We start from the raw sequence: 13,775 nt of genomic DNA, 5'->3' as shown, positions 1-13,775 counted from the left end.
GTATTTCCAGTAGGTACATACACAGTCATGTATACAGTACACGTACAGCCACACAGGTCAATGCAGGCAGGAACACTCAGCTGTTGTCTCAATTCTGCCTTGAGTTGGGCTGTTTTTCCCCAAGTCTTGGGCATGTCTGTTCAACACCTTTTGTACTGTTATGCTAGACTTAGAGCAGACATTCCCAAATTATGTTTTATGCCAAGCTGAATAAATAAGATTCACACTTCTTCATTTAGGGATAAAATTCTTTACTATTCTTTCCCTTTGGTTATAGACAGTAGGGTGGAGTTCCAGGAGGTAGCAGTTTGTAGAGAAAGCAACTGCTGTTTCTGTACAGCTGAAGCCTTGGTTAAGGCAGAGGTAGCAGGACCATCAGAACCAGGTAGAGCAGGTGTTGCACAGGTGTAACAACTTCTCTTTCCTGGGGAATTCACATCTGTACATTCCTACTTTTTTTGTTTCCCTTTTTGAAGGTGTCTTGCTGCTAATTCTTTGTGTCTTCCAAGTGATGCTTTATTCCATTTTCCTGGCATTTTCCAGTCAATGAATCTTTTTATAACATCTTTTCTTGCTGAATGGGAGATTCCAGAATTTTGTTCATAAATAAAATTGGGAGGCAGAAAGGTATGAGCCTTGCAAGAATGAAAAGACACCTGAATGGAAATTTGATCTGTTGTATGCCAGCATGTGTAAAGGAGAAACAGAACCGAGAATGAGCACAAGAGATAAAAGATGAATCTAAAATTTAGATCAAAAGGTATGAGAAGTGAATTAAAATTGTCCGGAGGCTGTAAAAGACTGTCTTGGACTATCAAATTCCAGTGTGTGTGGGAGGCAGAGAGTCTTGACCACCTTCTGGGGAGAGACTGAGGTCTGACAGACTGAATCACAGATTTTCCCAGTCTTGAAATCTTTGTTCCTTCAGAAGATGTTTTGAGGGGAGGTAAAAAACACTTGTTTCTGCTTATTTGGAAGAAAGGCTTGTGGGCAAAGGCGGTGAAGAGGCTTGTAGCTTGGCTGTCTCAGCACGGTCTAAGCAAGAGCCAAGGAATGAATCAGAAACTCATGGAGGAGGTGATGGGGTGAGACAGAAGTGGGGTGGAGGCAGGGGTACATTATGGAGGAGATACTGATCTGTAATCCTGCACTTCAGAAGCATGTGATTCTGATTGCTGTGGGAGGTAAATGGGAAGTCACTGAGGGATTTAAACACGCATGTTTAATTTAAATGATAAAAAGAATAAAACACTTTTACTCAGCACTGCAGCTCTAAATATAACAGCTGTTCATTTCCTGCATATTGTTTCTTTAATGAGTGATTTAGGAGAGCGTGTAGGCTGACAGAGCCATGCATGAGCAAGGTGCCAGAAACTAATTAAGGTAGAAAGTCCCAGTTACGCCAACGGACTGTGCAAGGTGCATCCTCTTATGGATCAAGGGTAGGACTAGAGAAAGGGTCAAAAGAGGAGGCATTGAAGCAAATGAATAGGAATATTGGATCACTAGGGCAAGTAGGATTTTACAGACGTATATGTGAAAGTAATCCTTGCGTACCCTCAGAGAAGAAACTTTTAAAGTGAGGTGGCTGAGACTGGATAAAAATGTTGTATTCTCCAGCTGGTTATTCCTTGCTGTTTCAGCTCATGGTCTAGTAAATCAGCACAGTGTTGCTAGTGATGGTGTTAGAGAGACTATCAAGGTGGTTTGGTTTTTTTTGTTAGTGTCAGGTAACATAAGGGAAGTTTAAACTTCCTGTATGTCTTAGAATTCTATTTGAGATGTGCATAGCTCCTAAAACCTTCCTGTAATTCTTTGAGTGGTCCAGAAATAACCATTTCAAAGGCTTTTGGAAGTCAAGTTAGTTATAGTCCCTCCTAATTTGTCACATGATGAGCAATAAATAGATCAAAAATCCCCAGGGAGCACAGGAACAAATAGGAATGTGTAGTTGATTTTCACTGTATCAAAATGGTTGTAATGTGTCACAAGCTTCCAAAGACAGATGGATTTTCCTTAGTTTTGAAAAGTAGATGGCAAAAGATGTAGGTGATAAATTGGTTTGAGGATTTTTTTATTTTTTTTTTAAGATGAGACAAAAATAGAAAATTTCACTGCTTTCTGGCTAAGCTAGATGTCGGGCTAGTATGATCGCAGACCAAATTTAATGTTGGAGAGTGTAAAGTAATGAACGAAAAGAAAAATCTGAATTACTCCTACGTATTGCTATGTTTTCAATTAACAACTTTTCCTAGAATAGAATAACATACCGTAGTCACCTTAGGAAAACTTCTGCTCATTGTGAAATAGTGGCTTTAAAAAAAAGTGTAAGAAATGTCACAGCAGTATCTGGATGTCACTGTATAAATCTCTGTTCTCACCTGTAACATTCTGCTTTATGGTCTAAAATAGGACAGGAATAGCACACTTTGGGGAAAACAGACTTAAAGCTGTTAAGGGCATGGAAAAGCTATTATTTAAAAGAGGGAGAGAAATCAGGCCTTTTTTAGGTTGACTGAGTTAACAAAATAAGGACTCTATTTTTCCTCCAGTATCTATTTCTTTCAAAGACTCCACATAGCCTTTTAAAGAGTAAAAGAGAGAGTTATTTACTCCCACTGAAAGATAATAAGCTTTTCTTTAGAATTCCTAGAGAGAGGAGTGCACAAACCCATAGACGTGCATATGCGTTATTGTTGTGCTTAGAGGGGATGCCTAAGGAACAGAGCATGTTGCTGCAAAATGCATGCGAGGAGCTGCCTAGAATGCAGGTGGTGGGCAGTGTGCTTTTCTAGCTGTGCTGGTTGGTGTGGAAATTATTACCTGTGAACCTTGGGTTGCCATTAGATAGACTGTTTCGAAGCAGGTATTTTCACCCTGTAAGGTTTACCTCCCTAATTAGGTGAGAGCATATGAGGTCCAGGTCTGTGTTGGGTTCACCTGGTCTACTTTCCTCCATCCTGGGTTTCTTCTTCCCCTTTTCCTTGGAAGGGGAGAAGAGAGAGGAAGGGAATGTGCTGATGGAAGCAGACCAGTGCTGTAAAGCTTAATTTCACTAAATACTAGGTTTAAGCACATATTGGGGAAGGGAGGAGGAGGTAACAGATTCTGTCTTGAGCCAGCCACCAAACTTGCTTTCAGTGTGGCTGAGTGTGGAGATCATCTCTGGCTGGCTGCAGCAGAGCTGGATAAAAACAGTTCTAAGAAGGGTGGAATTTATGCCATTTCTTCATCTTCTACCCCTGCCCTACTCTTAAGACACCTGCAACCTTGACCCACCAACCAGAACCATAGCTGCCATCACGGTCTTTCTGTCCCTTGTCAAACCTGGAAGACCAGGCTCTTGTCCCACTGCAGCCCTTTATTTTTATTTGTCTGCAAAGCACTGGACCCTGCCAGTTTTTCCTCAAGTTAAGTTTGGTTTTAACTAACTAGAAATGCTGTTCTAAAAGGTAAGATGTACCCTTGTGGTTCAGGAGCAAGCTATTCCTTACATTTCAAGGGAATGTTCTCTGTTGTGGCTAATTCACTTCAGCTGATGAGGTTTCATGCCCCTTTCTCTGACGGTAGATGAAGATTGGTTTTCCTAGTCTGCCTGGGATGAATGGGCTGTTGCTTTGGTCTAATATATAATTATCCCTGTATTTGCATTATTAACATGATTTAAGGTTGGTCTTGGAACTGGTCAGAAGTGCTCAGCTTCTACACCAGAACGGTATTGACCTCCTAAAAATAGGGTGGGAAGAACATGCAAATGGAAGATATTTTTTTTCTTATGCAGTTGACTAGGGAGGGATGCACTACTTTTTCTTTTTAGAAGACAGAAATTTTACCCATTATTTGAACATACGTTTAACTAAAAAATGGTGAAGTTCTAGGCTAGACTGGAAGGTACTTTTAACTGTTTGTTTGATGGGCCAGCTAGGATTGTGATTCTGTTGTGAGAGGTATTATAGCAACAAGCCCAAAAGAGTTTACAGACTTGAATAGGCTATTTAAAAAAAAAAAAAGAAAAAGAATAAAGGGAAACAGATATGATGACCCATGGGTAGGTCAGCAGTAATCAGGGAGATCAGAGGTTTCTAAAACCTCTTGCCTTCATCCTGCCTCACTCAGATGTGGTTGCCCTTTAACTAGGCCTCAGTGAATAAGAACTTTTGTGTAAACTGCCTTCTCAGACTGAACAGCTTGTGTAACTCTTCTGAGTCTGTGATCTTTAAAATCATCACGCTGCTAGGCTGTGTTGGACACTTTGTCAAGTTGGATGAAAGCAGCTACTTTCGCCTCAGCTATGACCTTTACCGTAGGCATCCATCTATTTCTGTGTATGACCGTAAAGCTACCTGTGGCAAAACCTGAAAGACAACCCTTGCCGATTTAAAGCACAGAGGTAATTTGCTATTTTTAAAACATTTTATGCAAATGCAAGCATGTGTGTCTGTCCATGTCCCTGTGAAATTCAAGGTGCTTATTATGAGTAAATTAAGCCACTTAAAGAAGAGACTGCATGTTTGACCTCTCTTGCTTGCAAGTAAGTTCAGTAGTATGTTACTACCCATAAAATGAAATTTCTGGAAGCTGAATAAAGGCTTTCTTGAAAATGTTTCTGTTTTCTGGATACTGCTCGTGATTTAAATCATGAACCATTCATTAAACCTTCATCTGAAAATAATTTCAAAAGGGAGGCTTGAGAACTTTGGGAGTTCTGCCCCTACATACCTGAATTTTATGAGCACATCTAGATTACAGTGATTATGAATTTTGTCACCAAGCCTAATGTTTTTTTCCCATTTTGAGGAGTTATTCCCCTATGACATTTTTAGGAAACTATAAATGCTGTAGGAAACTGAATGATAAGTAAAAGATTATCTCAATAAAATATAAAAACATAACTGTAACATGAAAAGCTCAGAGTAATCAAATGTCTTTGGAGTCCACTGAAGGGCCATTTGTGGCCCATTAGGTTTTAATCTTGACACAGTTTTAGTACTGAAGATAAGCACTGTGCATACAAAACATTTCTACTTCATGCTAATTCTGTTGTTCTCAGTTCTTGGTTTCATATTAATAATTTCATCATTAATAGTAATGAAATTTTAATAATTTAAAATTAGTAATTTTTATTTTCATATAAAACCTGGTAGTATGGATGTGCCTTCTGTACCAGAGAATGGGTCAATGGAGAAAGCAGAGGTTCACAACCTACTATCCCACTTATGCTGCTATTTGTTTCCAGCACAGGCTTTAGTTTTGCAAATCGCGTTTTGATCACTCTCTCTAATACTGCCAGCAAATAGGCAGTTACAGGATAATGAGGAATAAACCAAATCTTAAAGACACCATTCCCCCACCCCTGCTGTCTTCCCAGGTTTGGTGGGTTGACCATGGCTGAAGGCCAGGTGCCCACCGAAGCTGCTCTGTCACTGCCCTCTTCAGCTGGACAGGGGACAGTCAATAGGCTGGTGGGTGGAGACAAGGACAGGGAGGGATCACTCACCAGTTATGGTCATGGGCAAAACAGGCTTGACTTGGGGAAATAAAATAAATGTATCAAATCAGAGTAAAAGTGAACTAAAGGCAAATCTCAAAACACCACCTCACCACTGCTCCCTTCTTCGTGGGCTCAGCTTCACTCCTGCTTTTCTCTACCTCCTCCCCCTGAGCAGCACTGGGGAATGGGGAATGGGTGTTGTGGTCAGTTCATAGCATGGCTCTGCTGCTCAGGGGGAGGATGCCTCACATTCTGCCCCTGCTTCAGCATGAGGTCCCTCCCATGAGGGACAGTTCTCCATTAACTTCTCCAACGTGAGTCCTTCCCACAGACTACAGTTTTCTCCTCTAACTGCTCTGGTGTGGGTCTCTTCCATGGACATGTGGTCCTTCAGGAGCAGGCAGCTCCAGCATGGGCTTCCCACGGAGTCACAGGCTCTTTGGGTGCAGCCACCAGCTCTGGCGTGGGGCCCTCCCTGGGCTGCAGGGGGGTCTCTGCTCCCCTGTCACCCTCCATGGCTGCAGGGGCACAGCCTGCCCTCTCCCCACCGGCTGAGGGGAACCTCTGCTCTGGGCACCTCCTCCCGCCTTTCTGCGCTGTCCCAGGGGTCTGCCTGGCTGTCTCTCTCACACCCCACTCCTCTCCCCACTGCAGGTTCCCCATCAGTTTTTCCTCATCTTAAATATGTTAATTACAGAGGCACTAGTTGGCTTGGCCGGAGGTGGGTCTGTCTTGGGAGCCAGGGAAGCTTCTAGCAGCTTCTCATAGGAGCCACACCTGTAGCCCCTCCCCTGCTACCAAATACCCACCCCCAGGCCCAACACACTTTGGTATAACCAAACTCAGTGTATCTGTCCGTGGGGTCTGAGGCTGAGGGCAGTCTGGCACTGAAGGTGTGAGATGTTACGGGTAAAGGTAAATCCCATAGCTGAAGCACACTAGCTGAAAGCATCAGCTGATACAGCAATTCTTGATGTGGGTCAGTCAGCCTTTACAGAAAGATTAAAGACCACATAGTGTGAATTATGTTATCCTGCCTACTTGATTTTTTTCAGCTTCTTTTGATCATTCTGCAGGGGAGCTTTGTATATTTTTTGAGTGGCTAGCACTGCAGCTTCTGTAGTTAACGAGTAAATTGTCCAGTTTTGGAATGATAAAGTATCAGCAGCAACTGGCTTTGTTCAGACTGTAGTTAGTCTTGTTTAAATTACCCTGACCCTAAGAAATTATGAACGTATTTTTATGCAGCTGTGTGATCTTATAAGCACTGATTTACAGTATGATGAAGAATTCCGAGCTTTCATTTTAACTGTCTTACTCTACATATACCTAAATTTAGTGACTAAACTTGAAATCAAAAACTCCGTTTCTATCAAATCAAAATATCTACAACTTTTTCACTGAAAGGAAAATCTACAGTTCTAACTAAAATTATTTTAGGTTCAACAGTGTTTCATTCCAAGCAAGACAGTGTTTCAGTTCTATTTCCAGTATATAACAGAAGAAGAGGATATGAAAGGCTAAGCTCATGACTGTTAACAAAAATAACCATCAGAATAGAAAATCAATCTGTCTCTCTTGTGTGGAGGCTTAAGCCAAAATGAGCTGTTACGTGGCGGTTAGGGCACAGTGCTGGTAGAGAAGATGTAGGAGAACCCTCAAGTGAAAGAAGACTGTATGGTTCACCCTTGTAAACCAGATAGACACAGTTAATTATACCTGATTAAAGTGACCCTTCTACGACTTTGTTTGCTTCATGAATCTTGTTTCTGTACTTCAACCCCTAACTTCAACCCAAATCCATCCCAAAGCTTCCACACCCACCCCCTTTCAAAAAACCCCTGAGAATACAACAAAATAACCACCTCCACCCCAAATGTTTTAACTAATAGTTTGTTCAGGTTAATCTTCTAAAGCAATATCTCTTCTAAAGCTATTTTTTGAGCAAATCAGTTGCTTCCTAGGAATTGCATATCACTAACTGAAGCAGACCTTTAAGTACCGATTGTGATGCTGCCTAAAAAGCAGGTATGTAGAACAGTTAGTTTTCCCTTACACTCTGTTTTAATCTGTCAAGCTGCTTTCCAAATTGGGAGCTGCTTAGTGTTTTGTAGATTGTGTCAGTCATTCAAAATATTACCTTATCAGGATTGTTTGCTTGTTTTCAACTGAAACAGTGCTCAACCAATTTTTGTCTAGTACTAAGGGAATGTGAAGGAATAGGACTGTGTCTTGATTAGCAATCTGATTCCTTTCTCTGCTATATAAAACTGCCACCCACACCTAATTTTTAATTGGATGGGGCTCATTAAGCTGAAGGATAAATTTATACATCCAAATCTTCACATATCCTATAAAGTCAAGGATGTTAAGATACCCAAAAGGTATGTTTTATAAGATACATGGTATCATGCTCTAAACTTGCAGCTCATGCACATCTTTAAATCTGGTGCAGCATCGTATTTGTTGTGTATTTTAAAACTGGAACGGTGCACTTAACTTGCACATGGTTTTTACACAGAAATGCTAGCAGGCTTGAATTTTCCAAAATTGGAACTTCTACATTTTATTCCCCAGATGCAACTGTTAAAGTATTTGTATCTATTTTAATGGTTTTGTATGCTGTATGGTTTAACCCCAGACAGCATCTAAGCAAGATAAAGCTGCCTGCTCACCTCCGCCCCTCCTGCAGTGGGATGGGGAGAGAGTCAGAGGAAAAGGTAAGAAAACTCATGGGTTGAGATAAGAACTGTTTAATAGCTGAAATAAAATAATGATACTGCTACTAATAATGATAATATGCGACGAAAATAACACTATTACTAGTAATGATAATAATATAATATAATAATATGTAAATAAATATAATAATATGTAAAATATATTAATATGTAAATGAGAAAACCGAAATTAAAAAAAAGTGGTACAACCGCCCACCACCCAACTACTGACATTCAGCCAGTCCCCGAGCAGTGATGCCCACCCTTCCCCTCCCAACTCTCCCTACTTAATAACTGAAATCGTTATTTACACCTTCGAAATAGAGTTTGAACTTTACAGTATTACCTCAAGAATTGTTTTATGACAGATATTAACATAGCCACTGCTCTCTGAAATTGATTTTATTTTCCTGTCAGAACTGAAAATATAGAGTATCTGCAGTTAGCAAGGATGTAACTTGCTCTTCTGCGTGCTTCTACATTGCATTGTATTGCATTTGAGTTCCTACAAATCTGCTTTCCTAGGTTATTCTCTTTCCTAATGTTACAGATCTGGGTTGGGGTTTTTTTTCCTCTCTTTGTGATAAAGAATGAAATGTTTCTATTTTAGACTGCACATTATTCAATTCTCTTGGCATACGCTGCTTTGATTTTTATTGGCTTATTTGCTTTCAAGTACTTAAATGTTCTGAGAAATTTTGGTTTTGTTTATGCTGTGGGATCTTGTGTCCAAAACTTGCAGTAGGTTCTTTCATTATTTTCACATTGGCATTATACTGATCTTGATGCATTGTTGATGGCTACCCATTTGAATTTGGGCAAGACTTCATGACAGAAATTTTAAAGACACTCCAGGAAATTTAAAAATAGTAGAGATGAAAATATTGCCTTAAATGTCTTCATACTACAGGTAGTACAGTATGTTCTGGTTGGGAGAATCTATCAATACAAAGAGGAGTGCAAAGATGATAGCGTGGATTGATACGAAATTACTGAATCAAAATCATTTAAATCAGCAGGCAGAAAGCTTTAATCAATTTAAATTTTACTTAGAACTGAATTTTTTAAGAGCAAGTCTAGTTAAAGCATGTTGAGGGGCCAGTCTGCTGAATTTTTAATATCTCCAGGTGTGGTGACTCTGCAGCTTTTTGGGGCAACATGTTCCAGGGCTTAACCACCTTCATGGTTTAAAAAGAACCCAAGCAACACAAAATAACAAAAAACCCAACGTAACTATCTTTTTTACGATGAGATTTCCCTGTGTTCCCACTTGCCTCTTGTCCTACTGCTCTGTATCCTCAAGAACAGTCTGGCTCAGTCTTCTCTGCCTTCCCATTAGCTATTTGTGGATGGTGAGAACATCTCCCCTTTGTCTTCTCTTTTATGTCTGAACAAACTTGGTTTTCTTAGCCTCTCCGTGTAGCGTCATATGCTCCAACCCTCTGATCATCTTAATGGCCCCTTCCACTGGACTCGTTCTACATACTCAGCTAGCCTGGTACTGAAAGCTTGTGTGTTGGATAAAGCGGTACCAACTTGTGGCAGCAAGGGGCTGTGTGAAGGGGAGCGTAGCGCTGAACTTCGCAAAGCGAATGTACTGTGAAGGGATGCCTGCTAACTCCCCTGGCAGCCTTCGGGTAGGACGAACTGCCTTGTCTGGTGTGGAGACACTCCAGGGCAGTCCCCCTGACCAGCTGCTTCTAGACAGTCCCCGAGGAGGGTTTTATGTCTGATATAAAATTTACTTATTTGAAGATCCTTTGTGCTACATGAACGCTGTGGTTTGGTTTAGCAGAGAGATACAGACTTGTGCTGAAATCACAACCCAACCCAGATACAGCAATTGCAATGTACGTTTGAATCGCCATGCAAAAGTGATTCCCGTGACCGGTCTCTGTATGCCCGCTGTCAGGAGGTTGGGCATCCCCAGTTTGCTAGAAAGGAGTATGTGGGATAAAGCCAGCTCAAGCCTGCTTGCTGTCTTCAGAGTTCTTTCTGTTGGTTGTTCAGTTTTTATACTCTGTCTTGGGTGGAGCCACATACACACCTTTCCCCACGCGGGTCTGGCTAGCCGGGAAAGGTGTTACATGCTGTCTCAGACAAGGCTGCTTATACAACCTGATGGCTCGCGGCTGCAGCCATATATCATAAAAACAAAGGTTGATTCTTCAGTCCCCCGTGCACTGAGTGAAGTTCAGCTTTCTTTACGCTACTTGGTGCTCATTCCTTACATTCTTTCCTGAGTTCATCTCCTGTGAGCTGCCTTCTGTTGTAGAATCTTGTTAGTCGCACAGGCTGTATCTCCCTGGGACTTTGGGAAACATGTTCCTTGTGCACTCATGGGTCACACGTAACTGGAGCGGTGCTTGCCTGTATTGGCTGCTTCTCACCTCAGAGCTTGATATGCCTGTGTATTGGTCACATGAGGTAAATATGTCCAGCTGCATAAGGGGAAACAGGGTCATGATGCTGTCTGGGAGAAAAGAGGGAGAAAAGCTGCAGGTAGCATCAGTACTCTCAGCCCTCAACATACTCCAGGCTTATATCTGGACCACAAGAGAGGGCAGCAGCCTCAGATATGGGTTGATGACCTAGCTGAGTTGTTTTGAAGGGCTTGAATCTACTCCGGTGAAAACAGCACTCAAGATTAGGGCCTTAAGTGGATCCCTCGTGACTATGCAGGTGACCCTGCAGGTGGATTTTAAAACAAATACTTGTACCTGCTCACAATCCTTTTTGTCTCAGTGGAGTTGGAAAGGTGTATTTGGCATGGAGCTTTGGGAATAGGATTGTCACTTCAAGAAGGAGAACCGGGAGGAGATAAACAGGGAATAGCCTTCAAAAACGTGTAAGGGTTAAATGATCTGCTCTAGGAAATGTAGCCTCATTCCAAGAGTCATCACGACGACTTTGACACAAAAAAGAGAATATGTAATTTCTTACTTGCCGTCTGTAATAATAATCTGTTCAGTTTCTTTCATTTTAAAAAGAGCCACCACTGTGATGAGAATACGTTTTCATAGAATAAGTAATAGGAAGTGTTTGGGTCTTTTTCCCCTCTGCATTTCTTGCAGTACAAAGCGGTATGCCTATTAAAGTATTTTTGATCTTTAAAGGAAAGTTAGGGTACCCTCTACTGGCTACTTTTGGAAATAAATCTGAGCGGTAGCCTACCAGTTTGCAGTCAGCAGTAGTTAATCTGCTGCAGTTTTAAAACAGGGTGTTTCTTTATGGGTTTGAGAGGAGTTTGGGTTCCCCCCCACTGGCTTCAGCAGAGTGAATCTGCCTGTGATGAAACTGTGTTTTTAAACACAGGTTGTTACGGCTTCCAGGTTAACAGTTCTACAGGTACAAATGGAAACAGCTAGATGTTATCACAGGTCTTGTTGCCTAGTAACCAAAGTCCAATGTACAATTTCAACAGGAGAGCTTTGATGCACTTTGCCTCTCTTTTCCCTTTTAGTAGCAGAATACAAATAAATTTATTTAGATTTAAATGTCTTATTGTCTGATAAGTAAAATGTAAAAGTAAAAAACTCAATTACAATGATTTAAGAGCTGATGTAAATTTTGCATAATGAAGAGTGATCTTCTAGTTCTTGTGACATTGCTTTACTGTTCATAGGAGTGAGCAAGCATAACAAGCGTGACTGTGCATACAAATTCTTTTCTGCATGCCATTCTCAAATTTCGCCTTTCTGTTTCATTTACTGATTTGATTATCATTTTACATATTTTTCTACGGTCAAGGATTGTTCTCGGAGCAGTCAAGGGTTGTTTTTAGAGTTATATGCTCAACTATACTGATAACATGCCTAAAATTATCTAGGACTGTGTTTGAGTTAGTTACTGAATTTGTAAGCAGGTGTGAAATGCAACAAGTTGTGTAAACAAACACTTGTAGTAGGTTTCTTAGCCCTGATTTTCAGTACGTAATTTCATATTTTATCCTAGATTTCACTGTCAAATGAATTATCCACCCTCTGTTATAACTAATCATACTGTAGTTCTAGTAATAGAAATTGTATTACTAATACCACATTTTCATAAACTTGCTAAAAAAAAAAGTTCACTGTACTGTTTTAATCTTGTTATTAGTAACCTTTAAGCTTACTAAATCTGTTTTGAATTGTGTGATTATATCTGACATTTGTGCCTATTCATACAGATCTTCTCCATTTATTTTGTTAGCCTTATTTGGTATTTTCAAGGATTATCTAACATTTAAACTAGTTCTTGGTTATTTCGCTTAGCAGCAGTTCATGTATCTTGGTGCAATCACATTTGTGTTTTTCTTTCATTAACACCTGATATTCAAAGCAAACTCTTGCTAAGTATATGATCTTCTTTTTTGCTGTCTACATGGATAACCAAATGTGTAAAACAGAGGCTGTATTGGATTATTGCTTGCTCTAAGTTAGGGACTAATATCTTGAGGAACAGAAAGATGGTTTTCAAGCAGACTTCAAATATGCCAGGCTAAGGGAAGAGGAACAGCCATAAATAGAAGAAGCGGGACCAAAAAATGGAAGTGTAAAGCAGACATTAGCTTTACAAGGTTGTATCACCTGAAGTCCCTTTTTTAGTTTGGGTCTTGTTAGTTTTATTTCAAGAAAAAAAGTCTAAAGCAAACACTAACAGTAAGTTTTTAGAAGCCAAGTAGATAGATGCTTACAGAGATGTTGGCAAATATTTGAGTCTACAGAGAGTCACTAAGATTAAAACTTCTTCCAAAGAGCAATCATGTAGAAGTGTATTCTGCAGCTTTCATATAGTCAGTGTTACACTGGTATCTGAATAATTTTACTTTTTTCCTAGTTTTCTTCTTGTTTGACTCTCTTTAATTCTACCCAAGTAGTTGTTTAAATGAAAAGCAAACATTAATGACAGTAGTGCAGCCATTGTCTCTGGTGCATTTTTTGCTTGCTTATTATTGATGCAGCCCTATAGTATATGTTTTCCCTATATGTAAGGGAATATTTGTAAGACAGTTGCTAACATTCATTTCACTCTTGAATGTTCTAAAATAGAAGTCTCATTAAAATAACTGTCAAAGGCACAGAAAATAAAAATATTGTGAGGAAGAAATTATAGATAACAGTATGGGATTTCGCTCAAAGGCACAATTATGGTTCATGTAAATCTCATGTTTACGTTTTACTGGGCAAATAAAATGTATGTTATACAGTTTTTTAAATTCTTCTTTAGTTTGCTTGCTTTGTGAAAGTTGAAGGACAAATATGTCATTTACGCTAATTTCATACCAATATGGATTTTTAATGAGCTACAGAATATTTTATATGCTCAGGCTTTTAAATGCCTGAATTGAAGGTCATAGACTTCTTTGGAAGCTGAATTGGTTCCTTACTAGAATCATCTGCATAAAGATGCTTATTATTGATGCTAAAAAATGGTACAATGTCCAGTGCTTGCATGCAGACAAGTTTCACATACTCTGTTATGGTCTACAAAACTTTGATTTAAAGAATTCTGTCTAATGCTGAAGGTTTGGAAATGAGATGTAATTATGGAGTGTTGGGAACAGTTAGAAGGGAACTTGTGAA

This window comes from Eurypyga helias, unplaced genomic scaffold (assembly GCF_000690775.1).
Source record: "Eurypyga helias isolate BGI_N326 unplaced genomic scaffold, ASM69077v1 scaffold39061, whole genome shotgun sequence".
Lineage (NCBI taxonomy): Eukaryota > Metazoa > Chordata > Aves > Eurypygiformes > Eurypygidae > Eurypyga > Eurypyga helias.
Note: the sequence above shows the minus strand (reverse complement) of the source record.